This window comes from Rhinopithecus bieti, unplaced genomic scaffold, assembly GCF_001698545.2.
Source record: "Rhinopithecus bieti isolate Rb0 unplaced genomic scaffold, ASM169854v2 scaffold_1368, whole genome shotgun sequence".
Taxonomy (NCBI): domain Eukaryota; kingdom Metazoa; phylum Chordata; class Mammalia; order Primates; family Cercopithecidae; genus Rhinopithecus; species Rhinopithecus bieti.
Window position 1 is genome coordinate 145,281 of NW_016803382.1, and position 17,376 is coordinate 162,656.

A 17,376-nucleotide genomic window follows, 5' to 3' on the forward strand; every position below is an offset into this window, starting at 1 on the left:
TTTTTTTTTTTTTTTTTTTTTTTGCATCAGGTTTTTTGATTGAAGAGTACAGATGTGTGAAGCAACAGATTTGTCAGGCACAGAAGTTGTAACTCGTATTCCAGTTTTTCATCATAGAATTAGTAAATAACATAAGACAAACGTAAGTATAATCAGTAACATTCTTTTTCAGTCAAGGATTGACCCTCAGGAGTGGGAGTCTATCCAGGAGAGATGTTCTCACACATTCTTCCATATGACTGTTTGTTGGGTGTGTAGAGCTATGGCATTTAGGGATTCTAGAATTTTAGTTTTAAGTTGCCTTATGTCTGCTGTTAAATTATCATGTAAGGTTCCCCAGAGGTGTTATTTCACCTCATCCCAACTATGTATTGATTGATTCCAAGGTAGAGAGGTCACACAGATATGCTTATGCTCCAAGTCACAGTTTAATTGCCGTTGGAATGCCAGTGCATCTTGCCACTCCCCTACATATTCTGAGACAGCTTGGAGGGCTTGCAGGCATGCAAGAATCTTTTGATCTATACCCTGCTGTAAGAGAAACTCGTTAGACATATTTCTGGCCAAGTTTTCTACAAAGGTAGCTGTTTGTACTGATTCAGTAATGAAGGCCACAGCAGCATTAGCAGTTGCCAGGATGACTATGGCTGAGACTATAAAGGCTAAAAGTGTGCCTGTGAATCTTTTGTGTCTGACCTGGGACACGGCATGTTCTAAGGTGGCAAGAGCAGAGGAACCTTGCCATCCGTGTGTCAAATTGGTAGGAATGCTTCAAATTGTTTCCTTAATACCATGACACTAGTAATATTGAAATTAAATATATTGTAATTAGTGATGCATGAGGCAAACTAAGCCTGTCCTTGCACTCAGGTCACAAACATGGAGTTTTGGGGTGTAATGGAAATATTGATCCCATAAGGAAAACATATGGATGGCTAGTGCAAATGAGGCACTGATCTGTGTGATTATGAATAAAGGTTATAGTATAATTGTTACTTTAATTATGATGTGTCCCATGCCAGGTGTTAAGGGAGGTGCTAAGATGTCCCAGGCACCATAAAGTGTCTTGGGATGGCATGGACTTTACTTGGGGTCTGGCATATCCCATCCCCTCATCAGCTGAAATTATAGGGGAATGGAACGTAGCTACAAAATTGTGATTGATGCCACAATGGATGCTGACATCAGTATGGTTGCTCTGCAAATGGCAGTAGAGGCTCCCGTCTAAGATGTTATAATTGCCTAACTGGAGGCTATGGGCTTATCCCCTGTGACAGACCTACCAGCCAAAGTGGATCCATTACTTTCCTGCCTGCATTCTTTAGCACAGGAAGGAATGTTGGGAAAAGTGGCATTGGTTGCATTGCCCGGTTTAAGACTACCTGCAACCAAGAATGTTAAGGCATTTCCTTTGCCATAACCTAGCCATAATTGTGTTTGGGCAGGTACACAGTAAAGATTAGAACTATTATAACTTACAGTGGGAGGATAGTGGAGTGATATGTAGTGTTACCTGGCACCTTAGTCAACGTGTGCTATTAATGAGGGACCCCACTTTGGGTAAAGTCAATCCCTCCTAGCCAAGCAGTTACATTATTAGAGGCTGAGAAGGGGGTGTCTGCCCAAGTAACAGGCTGGGGAAAAAAAGGCAGATCTAAGAGATGAGCCCAATAGAGTGTAGCAAGTACGAGTTGCAGGCAAAATGAGAGCATAAAAAGGATCAATACCCTATGCGAGTTGCAATGTACAACAAAGAGCATAGCAAGGAACAGATTATCTGGAGCGAATGGTGTCTGTGTCTAGAGCAGGATTTGCTTAGCCTCCTGAGTTGTCTTCTTCAGCATCTCCCAGGTAGTGTCCAGGGCTTGCGTTGTCTGAGAAGCTGCATCGTCCGGGACTGCGGGTCCTGCAGGGTCGTTTTCTTCATTTCTGGTACCGGGTTGGATCCTAGCCACACCGTAGTATGGTTTGATGTGTCATGCTGGAATCCAAAGAGGATCTGAGGGAGTGTGAACACAAGCATATCCTCTTTCCCATGTTAGCAAATCATTTGGACCACACCATACATTAATGTTTACGTCTTTTCATAAAAATGGGTTTTATGTCGTGAGAGATTTTAGCAAAGTGCTTTTCTACAGCTGACTGAAATTTAGTTAAACTTAAAAAATTAAAGGTAAACAAGGCTTGTGCCAATAGTGTTGCAGGATCCTTACTCATATTCCCCCTTTGTAGTTTTTAAGCATATATTTAAAGGTGGGATGGGCACATTCTATGGCCTGTCCTTGGGGATTATATGGGATACCTGTGGAATGTTGGATGTTCCACATGTGACAAAATTGTTTAACTTGTGAGCTGGCATAAGCCAGATCATTGTCAGTTTTAATTTTTGTGGGCCACCCTATAAATGCAAAAGTTAAAAGAAGATATTTAGTGACATATCTGGTGGACTCTCCAGGAAAAGCATGTGCACTAATTAGGTGAGAATTGATATCAATGGATACATGTACATATCTTAGTTTTCCAAATTCAGGGACGTGTGTAACATCTGTTTGCCATAACTGATTAGGTTCTAGTCCTCTAGGGTTAACACCCATTGAAGGAGGAGACGTGCCTGTGAGCTGGCAATCTGGGCATTGCAGGGTAATTTGTTTAGCTAGTCTTTGGGTAAGTTGGAATTGTTTAGTTAAGCTCCTCCAATTTTGGTGGAAATATGGATGCAATTGGGTGACTTGGTTAAGCAGTGACGTCGTAACTTGCAGTCTGCTTGATCATTGACATGAACTAGTGGGCCAGGCAGTAAGCTGTGGGCTCAAATACATGTGATAAAAATAGGATGTGTACATTGATCTAGCAATTGCTGAAGTTGCAGAAAAAGTGCACACAGTGTGGGCTCGAGAGTAGACTTAATGAGGGCTGTCACAAGGTTCCGCAATAAAGTAAGCAGAGTCACTAACAATATTGATAGGCTGAGTAGAAAACGTCTCCAGCACCAATATTAAGGCTCCAACCTCAGGTCTCTGAGTGCTGTTAAATCCAGAATGAGTGAGGAAATTATGTGGTCTTCACCAAATAGCCACTTTTCCATTTTTACCAGAGCCATCAGTAAAAACCATTAAAGCATTAGGTATGGGGAGTGAACTACTTTGTAGGCGCAACTACAGGAGTATGAGATAAGAACTGAATTAGTTTGTCAGCAGGGAGGGCATGCTCTATATGACCTGCATAATGAGAGGGTGCTATCTGAAGATCTAGATAGGGGCAATGCTGCTTCAAATTGCATTTCACTCAAAGGAATTCTGATGACATCAGGGTCATAACCTAGCAACTGATTGCATCATTTGTGGCCTGAATAGATGACTTTACGAACTAGCTGGTTATAGGGAGATAGGGTTTTAGTCCCTGTATGTGAGCAAAAAACCCATTCTAGGAAGCATAGCCCTGGAGCCATCTGGCTTGTTAATCCTATTGCAGAATGTTTAGTAGGATAAACAAACAATTGAACTGAATATTTTGGGTCTGTGTGATCTAGTTGCCTCTGAGAAATAGCTTGCTCTAGTTCCTCAATTTCCCTTTCTGCTGCAGGAGTTAAATACCTGGGAGAGTTTAGGGCTGTATTGCCCTTTAGGATAGAAAACAGGTTTTGCAACTTATTAGTAGTTATGCCCAAGCCAAATAATATTGCCTAGTAATTTTTGATAATCATTTAAGATATGTAAGTTGCTAGTATTTAACCTTTTGAGGTCCTACTGACCGAGAAGTTAGTATGGATCCAAGAAATTTTCAAGGAGAGGACATTTGTACTTTTTCAGGTGCTGTGATTAAACCTCGTAACTGTGTATTCTTTATGACAGAGGCATGCAGACTTAAAAATACTGACTCTGTTGGGGCTGCCAGTAATATCATCCATAAAATGAATAATAATCTTGCAATTAGGAAATTCTTTTCTACTGGGGAGCAAAGCTTGATTTACATGATACTGACACATGGTATGACTGTTTACCATTCCTTGAGGAAGCGCTTTACAATGAAATCAGCTAGCTACTCTTTCACTGTTGATAGCTGGTATAGTAAATGCAAATTTTTCTCTGTCCTGTTCTGCAAGGGAAATAGTATAAAAGCAGTCTTTTAAGTCAATCATGACTATAGCCAAAACTTGAGGAATCACTGTGGGGGAAAGGAGGCCCTGTTAAAGGGGCCCCATAGGTTGCAAACTAGCACTGATAGCCCGTAAGTCATGCAAAAGTCTCCACTTGCTAGACTTTGTGGGAATTTTGAAAATGGGCGAATTCCAAGGGCTGTTTGATGGTTCTATATGGCTGTCTTTTAATTGTTCCTCAACTAATTCTTGGGCTTATCGTAATTTCTCTCCCTTTAAAGGCTACTTTTCTACCCAAATAGGATTTTGAGAGAGCCACGTTAGGGGTAGGGGAGGGATCATAACAGTGGCCATTATTAGAAAGGGGTCTGCGGAGTGACCCCTCTTCATTGGGCTAAAAGGCCCTATCCCCAAAGGTTAACAGAAATTGACATGATTAGAGGTTGTATAACTGCTTTTCTTCCCTCTGAATCGCAACATGTTTGGGTGGGGGTGGGGGGGTGTTCTGCTTGGCTGTGTGTGCTTCCCTGATGCCAACAATTTTTTGTTCCTGAGTGACCCAAGGCCAAGTTTCTGGCCGATTTTGATCACTAGTGATCAAAATCTCCACCCTTGTGTCCAATAAGCCAGTAAAATTTTATTTCCAATTTTTAAGGTAATCATGGGTCTCTGATGAGTGATTAATTGGTTCCAGTATACTCCTGTGGCTCCCGTGCTTCCAAAACTTCCCTTTCTCCTTTCCTTTCCCTGGGCGTTGGAGACCCAGTATGGTAAAAATAGTAACTGAGCTGTCTTTGATCCAGGGGGAAAGACTATGCAGACCTTTACATTCCATCATAACTAATATCTCCCCTTGATAATCACTACAGTTACCCCAGTGAGCACACTGATTCCTTTACTGGTTAGGATTGATCGCCCTAACCAGGACTAATCCCGCTGTTCCCAGAGGCAGTGGACCCAAGATTCCAGTTGGAACCCTTTTAGGGCCTTCTGCTTCTTTTAGCACTAATTCTTTGGGCAGAGTAAGTCCAGTCCTTTGCTGCCAGTGGTGGCTGCTGTGAGAGAGAAGACTGTGGGCTTTGCATCCAATCGAGGAAAGTCACTGACATTGCCCCAGTTAGGAGCAGGGCCTAGGGCCAGCCCCTCATGAAGTTTCCCTCCAGATTACTTGGGGTGTTGCCATTTTTATCAAATTTGGACCTGCATTGATTTGCTCAATGTTTCGCCTTTTACATTGGGGCATAGAGAAGGGGGTTCTTTTCCTGAGTTGCCTTGGTCTCTACTATTGGGGCATTCCCTCTTCATATGACCTGGCTCTCCGCATAGAAAACAATTTGGGTTTTTCTCCCTTTTCATTTTAGGAGGTCTTAATGCCATAGCCAATATTTGTATGTTTGTGTATTTCGGTCCCCACCAGTTGACATGCTCGTATAAGTTCCCTGACTGTGTCTGCCTTTCCTCTGCTTGCCTGCATTACTTGCTGACAGTCGATGTTAGCATTTTCATAAGCCAATTGCAACAATAAGATATCAGCGGCCTGGGCATGACTAATTTGTCTCTTAATTTCCTGGGTTAACCAATTAATAAATTCTATAAATGGCCCTGAGGCCCTTGTCAAACATTTATAAAAGATCCCTCTTGAACTCTGCTTTCAGGAATTCGGTCCCAAGCCCTGACAGCACACAAAGACACTTGTGTATAGGCTTGGGGAACAAAATTTAGTAGTTGTACTTTGGCATGGGGACTCCTCCCCTGGAGCATAGCAGCTGTTATGTCTTGCCCGGCCACTTGATTCTGGTTGGCTTGTTCTCACAACTCATCATATTCTGCCTTCCACAGGAGGTATTGGCTGGGCTCCAAAGCTATTTTAACTAGCACTGACCAGTTCCATGGGGTCATGTGGTAGTCTGCTATGGCTTCAATTATTCCTTTTGTAAATGGGCTAGTGGCTCCTTTTTGTTTAATGCGTTTTCTTATCCCTTTATAAGTGTCAAAAGAAATGCGTTCATATACCTGATTGCCTTGTTGATCTTGCATTACCGGGCAGGGTAAGAGCTCCCCTTCTAATGCCACTTGCCTAAGACAGGGTCCCAGAGCTGTAGTGTATCCCTTGTCTTTTTTCCAGTTGTATTGGAGGAGGGGGCTCAGGCAAAACCCTCATTTCCTCTTTGTTATTTTTGCCTGGTAATGGCTGGGCTTAGGGAGAAGGATGAGGTGGTAAGTTAGGTGATGGTTCCTCTTCCCTTCCCTTTTTGGGCTCTTCTTTGTAGAGCAGGACCAAAGCAGCCCTGACTAAGGCCTGTAACATTAGAGATGTTACTGGGAGCTGTTGCCTTTGTGTATGATGATGTTTAAGATTTCTCCCCACTTGCTCCCAGAGCTCTGCATCTAGCGTGCCTTCTTTCAGAAACCATGGGTTATGGGAAACAAGAGTTTGTATTAGGTACCTTAATTGAGCCTGCGAAACCGAGGCTTCACTAGTTTTAAGCAACTGTTTCAATACTTTTATATACTGTTGCTGCTGAGCTGATAACTGTTGCCCCATGATGAAACCCTAGCCTGAACAATTCCCTCAAACTTGGAAATCCCAAGCGGGCACCAGTGACTTACTGACTTACTGACTACACAGTCTCTTCACCTTCATTTTCAAGGATTCCATCGTGATTTGTTGCAGCTTTCCTCACACAGGGACACTGCCTGCTGGATCTGACCTGCAGACCCTCGCCGAGTAATGGATGAAAAAATGTACGCAGACAGGTTTTTTGTCTGGGCTGGCGGCTAGGGGACTGGGCCACTCACAAACACCAAAGAGGGTGCTGTAAAGAGTCACAGGAGCCACAGCCCTGACAAGCCAGCGCTGTGGGAATTTATTTACTACAGATTTAATGACAAAGGCTTTGAGTCAGCCACAACTTGTGGGTAATTAAGATGGTCTTCTCCCCACCAGAGAGAGCAGTCCTGCATGTGGATGATTAAAGGCCAGATTCTGAGGCCTAAGCAAACTAACTTACCTAGATCAATTCCCTTACACTTCCTTGTTTTCTACCCTGAGAGAATTCAGCTGCCATCAGCCAAATCCTCTTTTGAAAAGCTTTTGCAAAACCTCCTGGCCTTCCAGGAAGGTTTGCATCTTTTTCCTAAAATTTCTCCCACCACCCTGACCAATCTCCTACAATTTGGGGAAAAAATAAACACTTAGCATTTGTCTTTTGCAATCTTCACAGAAGGAAATTCTAGCAGATTTTAGCACCAAACTTCTAGTGAAGGAGCAGACCAGATCTTTGTTGGGTATGTGTGTTATGATCCCAATCCTAGAATCACCTTGCAGTGGAAAGTTTAATGACAGTTTAGAGGTCTCAACAGAATACATAATCCAAGAGAAGACTTAAGGAATCCTACCTCAAGCTCATTGTCTTCAAATATCAGAATGGAGAACTACTTTTCCAAGGTTAGTTATAGTATCTCTCTTCTTTTGGTTTTCGGATTTGTAATATAATTCTTGTACTTTTCTGTTAACAGATCAGGGCAGGTTCAGGACCACATTAGAGACCTTATAAACCAGGCCTCTCACCTTTAGGAAAGGGCTACTAAGGGTTGGCTCTGCTGGGGTGTCTCCTGCTCTTCAGTCTCAGCTCTTCCCTTTAATGGGATCCCTGGCCTCTGTCTTCCTTCTCCTTTTGGGGCCTTGCTTTCTCAATCTTTTCAGTTTATTTCCTCCCACCGAGAAGCCACTAGACTTTAAATAGTCTTTTGATGGCGATATCAACCTCTTTCTTTCCCTCCAGGACAACAAAGTCCCTGCATATCTCCTCTAGACACCACAGGTTAAACCTTCCAAGAGATAGCAACAATTGTCAAAACCTCCTCACCATGATAGCAAGCAAGGAGGAAGGACCCTAAAGACCTTCGATGCCCCCTTTTCATCAGCAGATAGCTACAGAGAATAACCTCTGCCCCATCTCCCAAAAGATTTGTGAGTCCCAACTCCTTGAGGGAGAAATGTAAGAGTAGACAGATATGAGCAGGCAAGAGGGGGAGGTATCCATGTTGGAAAGAATGCTCTGGAACACCTTTTAGGATGCCCAGTACTTATTCCATGGCCGAACTGTCAGAATATTGTTAACTGGATCCTGATAAGGAAGGAAAAAGGCAAAAGGGGAATTCCTGAGAGCTGAGCAGGCACAATGAGTACAAAATTGATGGCTATACCTTCCTGGGATGGCCATAATAAGCAGTGCCACCATTAGATAATAAGCAGTGCCACCACTGATCACTGGTTTCCATACATGTGCATTAATCACAGTAAGGGAGGATCCCCCAAACTTTGATGACAACTGGGTAAAGAAGGAACTAAGACAATAGAAGATCACAGTGCAAAATATCTTCGGGATGTTTCCAGCAGGGTTAGCCTATCACTTGGAGTGTACTTGTACTTCCGCAATAAAACTCTTGCTTGCTTTACAAATTGGTCTTTTGGGTAAATTCTTTTTTCCAAGAAAACAACCAAGGATCACCCAGATCGGTAACATCATCATGTGATTTCACTCAGTAAGAGTCTATTTCTGGGGATCTCAAAGTGAATCCAAAAATGACAAGGCGTATGAACTATAGAGTTGGTAAGGAACAAAATAGTTCAACTATGCTTGACTTATTTAAAAAATTGTCTAAAGTTTGACTATTTTTCAAGTTGGGGAAAATCACAAAAGCCAGGTGCGGTAGTGCACAACTATAGTCCCAGCTACTCCAGAAGATCACTTGAGCCCAGGAGTTCAAGGCTGTAGTGTGAAATGATGGTACCAGTGAATAGCCACTGTATTCTGTCACTGTACTCTGAGCAACATAGCAGCCCTGTCCCTTGAAAAGATTACAATTACAAAACATTTGTTTCAACAAAAATAATTTGAAACTTTTTTGTGTCTCATTATTATTTTAAAAATTCAGTCAATGCACTTTAACTTATAGTTTTGATGGTGTTTTTATGATCTCCTTAACACCCAGAAAAGTATTGTAGGCCCATGTTAAATGAGGCCTCAACCTTCTTTCTTTACCTTGTTTCATGTCCTAGCACAAAATAGAAGAGCAAATCTAATGTTTTTAAGAAAGCACTGCAGCAGATAACTTAAAAAAGAACAAATTAAATGGTTGTTCAAGTACATAAATCATAAACTCCTATCTGGATGATTTTAAAAAATCATATTGCTTTGTGTTATTTCTCTGCAGAAATGAGATGATGAGAATATAAGTGCTTTAGAGTCATGAAATGTTGCCAGTGGGTGAAAAAAGAAAACGAAAAATAATTTTATAACCGTTAAGCATGATGAAAATGTAAATGTCAGCTTTTACCAGCAAAATCAGGTAAGTCATTTTACAAGATGACAGTGAAAGAGTATGCAAATGAAGATGTAGTGCCAGAGAATATTTTAGAGGTAAGTGGTATTTAGTTTTAGTATTTCTAGATAACTTGAAAAATTGTTTATTTTAAACTTAATGTAATAGTTCCAAGGTAGACTTGGTTTCCTTGTGAGATATTGTTTTGCCAAGTCATGTTAGACATAATAAAAGATGTAAAATCATTCTGTCGAGATACAAAGATGTGATTCCATAATCACTGCAGGATGCCTTGGAAGAATTCTAATATAGTTGCTGTCTACCAAATTCTTAAGTTACAGAAAGAAGATGCTTTCTAGAGTTGCTAGTAAATGTAAGTTGATTTTAAACAGTGATGAACTTTCTGAATGCCTCTTTTATGTTGGATGTTATTTTCAAACAGTTAAAAGCCATTGTTTCATTCTGTGATGAGCTAAAGGATGACATAACAACAAGCAGTCAATGAAGATATCCAGAGAGTAATGCGTGAATATTGTATCTATCCAGTGCTTTTAGACTGCTTCTTGCAAATGGCATTTGTCATGCCCACAAGAACCAGAAAGATAGAAGAAAAAGCTGTTTTTCCACCAAAGATTGGCAAAAATCTGGAGCGGAAAGTGGGTATATACATAAAGGTCATCTATAGAAAACCACTTTGAAGTGTAAAGTGTGTAGGTTCTTTACAGACAAATATGGTTCCATGCTATGAAGACTAGAACAGATAGTGTTCCTGTATAGTAAACAAACACAATCTAATGATAACTTGCTTCTAGAAAATGTGGAAACCAATGTCACAATTCAGGTGCTTCAAAACCGTGGTGAAATGCCTCCACGAATTGCTCTAGGCAATGTATTTGAAATAGCTAAATATTTGCCTTATGACTCTAAGTATATTGGGTTTCAGAAATGAAAAAGCAAGTGAAACGAGAGTAGGTGATACAATGAAGATTTAAATCAAGGGTTTTATTATATTTTCTTCTTGTGGAGAATTCAAACACTAAATAAAGATACCCCAGGAACACTTTAATACCTTACAACATGCTGCACAAACTATTTTCAAAGCATTTTAGCCACCAGAGAAAACTCCTTAAATACCTCAAATCCATCAGTATCTTCAATCATGCTTGCTTCTGAGTAATTCTCAACAAGCCATATAATAAAGGGGGCTCTCTGGCCTTGAAATAGTGGTGTTTTTTTTTTTTTTTTTCTACAGAAAGGAGATTGTTCTGTTGTGATTATTTTATTGAGAAGTCCAATTTCTGATTCATTAAAAAATGCAGGTTCCTGGAAAATCAGAATGAAGAATGCAGAACAATCAGACTACAGTGTACTGTCAAACTAGATTTCAAGAAATTATAGGAAAACTTCCCGAAGTTTCATCTCAAAAGAATTTATTTTTACTAAGAATTCCAAGATAAATTTAGTTTTATGGAAGATTTTTACGTGGATTTTATTCATTCTTCATCTCAGATATCAACAGATCAGTATATTACTTATTTAGCTAGTAAATGCATTAATATAAAATTCAGAGACATTCCAGTATCCACATTGCTTACACCCTTAGGCATAGATTCAGTGTCAGCTATGACAATTGAAAGTAAGCTGTTTTGTAATCTAAAGGTTTAAATTCCTCCAACCAAACTGCTTAATCCAGATACAGCACTGCAAATGTTAAATTTTTTTCTGGAAGAACAATCAAATAAGACTTAAGATAGAAAACGAATGGCCACAACCTACGTGAAACTAAAAAAAAAAAAAAGTGTGCAGCCTGCCAAGTCAGAATGAAAACAAAAGAACAAGATTATAAACAAAATGCAATCAAACTTTCCTTACGCTTACCAAAAGTTTTTTTTCTGAAAATTTCAAGCAATTTTGGTCAACATTAAATGGACAATGTAAACTAACAAGTCTTTTGAATTTATATGTGGCAGTAAACATTCTCTGTAATTTTATTATGCAAGACAATCTAAAAATTTTGAACAAAATTAGAAAATTAGTCTTCATTGATCAAAAAATAAAATTACATTTAATACATTCCCAATAAAATTGGTTATTATTGGTTTTTGGAGAATTTGTACGAAATTCCACCAAAAATAAATTATAAATTATTTCTAAATACCAAAATTGAAGAATTTAGTCAGTTGGTTTCACAAAGAAGGAAAATTTGGTTAATAGCAGAGAGTATCATCTCTATGATATTTGTGATTATTTGATCAATGTTCTAAGATGGATACAATGGCAAGTAGTTACAAAATTAAAAGGAACAACTGGTACCAGCCACTGCAAAAACCTACCAAATTGTAAAGAACATTGACACTATGAAGAAACTATATCAACTGACGGGCAAAACAACCAGCTAGCATCATAATGACAGGATCAAATTCACACATAACAATATTAACCTTAAATGTAAACTAGCTAAATGCCCCAATTGAAACACATAGACTGGCAAATTAGATAGTCAAGACTCATCGGCATGCTCTATTCAGGAGACCCATCTCACATGTAAAGACACACATAGGCTTAAAATAAAGGGATGAAGGAATATTTACCAAGCAAGTGGACAAGTGGAAAGCAAAAAAAAAGTTGCAATCCCAATCTCAGATAAAAGAGACTTTAAACCAGCAAAGATTAAGAGGAACAAAGAAGGACATTACATAATGGTAAAGAGATCAATGCAACAAGAGCTAATTGTCCCTAATATATATGCACCCAGTACAAGGAGCACACAGATTCATAAAGCAAGTTCTTAGAGATCTACAAAGAGACTTGGACTCCCACATAATAATAGTGGGAGACTTTAACACCCCACTATCAATATTAAACAGATAAAGACAGAAAATTAACAAAGATACTCAGGACTTGACCTCAGCTCTGGACCAAGCAGACCTAATAGACATCTACAGAACTCTTGACCCCTAATCAACAGAATATACATTCTTCACAGCACCTCATCACATTTACTGTAAAATTGACCACATAATTGGAAGTGAAACACTCCTCAGAAAATGTAAAAGAATGGAAATCATAACAAACAGTCTCTCAGACCATAGAGCAACCAAACTAGAACTCAGGATTACTAAATGCCCACAAGAGAAAGCAGGAAAGATGTAAAATCGACACCCTAACGTCAAAATTAAGAGAACTAGAGAAGCAAGGACAAGCAAATTCAAAAGCTAGCAGAAGACAAGAAATAACTAAGATCAGAGCAGAACTGAAGGAGATAGAGACATGACAAACCCATCAAAAAAAATCAATGAATCCAAGAGCTGGTTTTTTGGAAAGATCAACAAAATAGACTGCTACCAGACTAAAAAGAAAAGAGAGAAGAATCTAATAGATGCAATAAAAAATGATATAGGGAATATCACCACTGATCCCACAGAAATACAAACTACCATCGGAGAATAAACACCTCTACGCAAATGAAATACAAAAATCTAGAGGAGATGGATAAATTATTGGATACATATACACTCCCAAGTCTAAACCAGGAAGAAGTCAAATCCCTGAATAAACCAATAACAAGTACTGAAATTGAGGGAGTAATTAATAGCCTACCAACCAAAAATAGTCGAGGACCAGAAGGATTAACAAGCTGAATTCTACCAGAGATAGAGGAGCTGGTACCACTACTTCTGAAACGATTCCAAACAATAGAAAAAGAGGGACTCCTCCCTAACTCATTTTATGAGACCAGCATCATCCTGATAACAAAAACCCAGAAGAGACACACACACAAAAAATCTCAAGCCAATATTACTGATGAACATTGATGTAAAAATTCTGAATAAAATACTGGCAAACCGAATCCAGGAGCACATCAAAATGCTTATCCACCATGGGCAAGTCGGATTCATACCTGGGATCCAAGGCTGATTGAACATACACAAATCAGTAAACGTAATCAATCACATAAACAGAACCAATGACAAAAACTACATGATTATCCCAATAGATGGAGAAAAGGACTTCAACAAAATTCAACACCGCTTCATTCTAAAAAAAACTCGCAGTAAAATGGGAATCAGTGGAGCGCATATCAAAATAATGAGCTATTTATGAAAAACCCACACCCAATGTCATACTGAATGGACAAAAACTGGAAGCATTCTCTTTGAAAATTGGCGCAAGAGAAGGATGCCCTCTCTCACCACTCCTATTCAACATACTATTGGAAGTTCTGGCCAGGGCAATCAGTCAAAAGAAAGAAATAAAAGGTATTCAAGTAGGAAGAGAGGAAGTAACTCTTTGCAGATGACATGATTGTGTATTTAGAAAACCCCGTCTTCTCAGCCCAAAATCTCCTTAAGCTGATAATCAACTTCAGCAAAGTTTCAGGATACAAAATCTATGTGCAAACATCACAAGCATTCCTATACACCAATAACAGAGAGCAAAATCATGAGTGAACTCCCATTCACAGTTCCTACTAAGAGAAAAAAGTACCTAGGAATACAACTTACAAGGGATGTGAAGGACCTCTTCAAGGAGAACTACAAACCTCTGCACAAGGAAGTAAGAGAAGATACAAACAAATGGAAAAACTTTCCATGCTCAAGGATAGGAAGTCAATATCGTGAAAATGGACTTACTGCCCAAAGGAATTTGTAGATTCAATGCTATCCCCATCAAGCTACCACTGACTTTCCTCACAGAATTGGAAAAAACTAATCTCCATATGGAACCAAAAAAGAGCCCGCATAGCCAGGACAATCCTGGGCAAGAAGAACAAAGCTGGAGGCATCATGCTACCTGACTTTATACTACAAGGCTACAGTAACCAAAACAGCATGGTACTGGTACCACAACAAAGATACAGACCAATGGAACAGAACAGAGGCCTAAGAAATAACACCACACTTCTACACCCATCTGATCTTTGACAAACCTGACACAAGCAATGGAGAAGAGAGTCCCTATTTAATAAATGGTGTTGGGAAAACTGGCTAGCCATATGCCAATAACTGAAACTGCACTCCTTCTTTACACCTTATACTAAAGTCAACTCGAGATGGATCAAAGACTTAAATATGAGACCTAGGAACATAAAAATCCTAGAAGACAACCTGGGCAATACCATTCAGGACATAGGCAAGAGCAAAGATGTCATGTCTGAAACACCAAAAGCAATGCCAACAAAAGCCAAAATTGACAAATGGAATCTCACTAAACTAAAGAGCTTCTGCACAACAAAAGCAACTACCGTCAGGGTGAACAGGCAACCTACAGAATGGGAGAAAATTTTTGCAATCTATCCATCTGACAAAGGGCTAATATCCAGAATCTACAAAGAACAAATAAATTTACAAGAAATATCAAACAACCCCATCAAAAAGTGGGCAAAGGATGTGAACAGACACTTCTGAAAAGAAGACATTTATGCAGCCAACAGACATATGAAAAAAATGTCCATCATCACTGGCCATAAGAGAAATGCAAATCAAAACCACAATGAGGTACCATCTCATACCAGCTACAATGGCGATCATTAAAAAATCAGGAAACAGGTGCTGGAGAGGATGTGGAGAATTAGGAATGTTTTTTATACTGTTGGTGGGACTGTAAACTAGTTCAGCCATTGTGGAAGACAATATGGCGATTCCTCAAGGATCTAGAACTAGAAATACCATTTGACCCAGCCATCCCATTGCTGGGTATATACCCAAAGGCATACAAATCATGCTGCTATAAAGATACATGCACATGTATGCTTATTTTGGCATTATTCACAATAGCAAAGACTTGGAACCAACTCAGATGTCCACCAATAATAGACTGGATTAAGAAAAGGTGGTGCATGGTGGGGTGGTTCCAAGATGGCCGAAAAGGAACAGCTCCAGCCTCCAGCTCCCAGCTTGAGTGACACAGAAGACAGATGATTTCTGCATTTCCAACTGAGGTACTGGGTTCATCTCACTGGGGCCTGTCGGACAGTGGGTGTGGCCCAAAGAGTGAGAACCAAAACAGGCCAAGGCATCGCCTCACCCAGGAAGCCCAAGGGGGAAGGGAATTCCCTTTCCTAGCCAAGGGAAACTGTGACACACAACATCTGGAAAATCAGGTCACTCCCACCCTGATACTATGCTTTACCAAGGGTCTTAGCAAACGGAACACCAGGAGATGATATGCCACACCTGGCACGGAGGGTCCCACGCCCACAGAGCCTCCCTCATTGCTAGCACAGCAGTCTGAAATCTAAGCACAAGGCGGCAGCGAGGCTGGGGGAGGGATGCCCACCATTGCTGAGGCTTAATTAGGTAAACAAAGTGGCCAGGAAGTTCGAACTGGGAGGCCTGCCTTCCTCTGCAGACTCCACCTCTGGGGACAGGGCATAGCGAAACAAAAGGCAGCAGAAACCTCTGCAGATGTAAATGTCCCTGTCTGACTGCTTTGAAGAGAGTGATTCTCCCAGCATGGAGTTTGAGATCTGAAAATGAACAGACTGCCTGCTCAAGTGGGTCCCTGACCCCCGAGTAGCCTAACTTGGAGACACCCCCAACTAGGGGCAGACTGACACCTCACACCTCACACGGCTGGGTACCTCTCTGAGACGAAGCTTCCAGAGGAATGATCAGACGGCAACATTTGCTGTTCAGCAATATTCACTCTTCTGTAGCCTCTGTTGCTGATACCCAGGCAAACAGGAGTGGACCTCAAGCAAACTCCAGCAGACCTACAGCTGAGGGTGCTGACTGTTAGAAGGAAAACTAACAGAAAGGACATCCACACCAAAACTCCCATCTGTACATCATCATCTTCAAAGACCAAAGGTAGATAAAACCACAAAGATGGGGAAAAAGTGTGCAGAACAGCTGAAAATTCTACAAATCAGAGCGTCTCTCCCCCTTCAAAGAAACACAGCTCATCAGCAACGGAACAAAGTAGGATGGAGACTGACTTTGATGAGCTGAGAGAAGGCTTCAGGTGATCAAACTTCTCCAAGCTAATGGAGGAAGTTCGAACCCAGCGCAAAGAAGCTGAAAACCGTGAAAAAAAATTGACGAATGGCTAACTAGATAACCGATATAGAGAAGTCCATAAATGACCTGACAGACCCGAAAACCATGACACGACAACTACGTGACAAATGCGCAAGCTTGAGTAACCTACTCATTCAGCTGGAAGAAAGGGTATCAGTGATTGAAGATGAAATGAATGACATGAAGCAAGAAGAGAAGTTTAGAGAAAAAAGTAAAAAGAAATCAACAAAGCCTCCAAGAAATATGGGACTATATGAAAACACCAAATCTGCATCTGATTGCTGTACTGAAAGTGACGGGGAAAATGGAACCAAGTTGGAAAACACTCTGCAGGATATTATCCAGGAGAACTTCCCCAACCTAGCAAGGTAGGCCAGAATTCAAATTCGGCAAATACAGAGAACACCACAAAGATAGTCCTCTAGAAGAGCAACTCCAAGACACGTAATTGTCAGATTCACCAAAGTTGAAATGAAGGAAAAAATGTTAACGGCAGCCAGAGAGAAAGGTTGGGTTACCCACAAAGGGAAGCCCATCAAACTAACAGCAGATCTCTCGGCAGAAACTCCACATGCCAGAAGAGAGTGGGGACCAATATTCAACACTCTTAAAAGAATTTTCAGGCCGGGTGCGGTGGCTCAAGCCTGTAATCCCAGCACTTTGGGAGGCCGAGACGGATGGATCACGAGGTCAGGAGATCGAGACCATCCTGGCTAAGACAGTGAAACCCTGTCTCTACTAAAAAATACAAAAAACTAGCCAGGCGAGGTGGTGGGCGCCTGTAATCCCAGCTACTCGGGAGGCTGAGGCAGGAGAATGGCATAAACCCGGGAGGCGGAGCTTGCAGTGAGCTGAGGTCCGGCCACTGCACTCCACCCTGGGCGAGAGAGCGAGACTCCGTCTCAAAAAAAAAAAAAAAAAAAAAAAAAA

At 40.7% G+C, this 17,376-nt stretch overlaps 1 long non-coding RNA gene across 3 annotated transcripts in view; it reads left to right on the plus strand.

Annotated features, from left to right (window-relative positions):
- LOC108535771 (uncharacterized) overlaps nt 1-17,376 on the plus strand; it is a 40,419-nt gene that overhangs the window by 13,960 nt on the left and 9,083 nt on the right. The window contains exons 4-7 of one of the 3 annotated variants that reach the window (XR_001887323.1): nt 6,748-6,841; nt 7,321-7,544; nt 9,317-9,451; nt 9,867-10,819. This is a non-coding gene — a long non-coding RNA (uncharacterized LOC108535771). Of the gene's footprint in view, nt 1-6,747; nt 6,842-7,320; nt 7,545-9,316; nt 9,452-9,866; nt 10,820-17,376 lie in introns of those variants that run through there. The other 2 variants (XR_001887324.1, XR_001887325.1) reach the window with 2 other exon arrangements.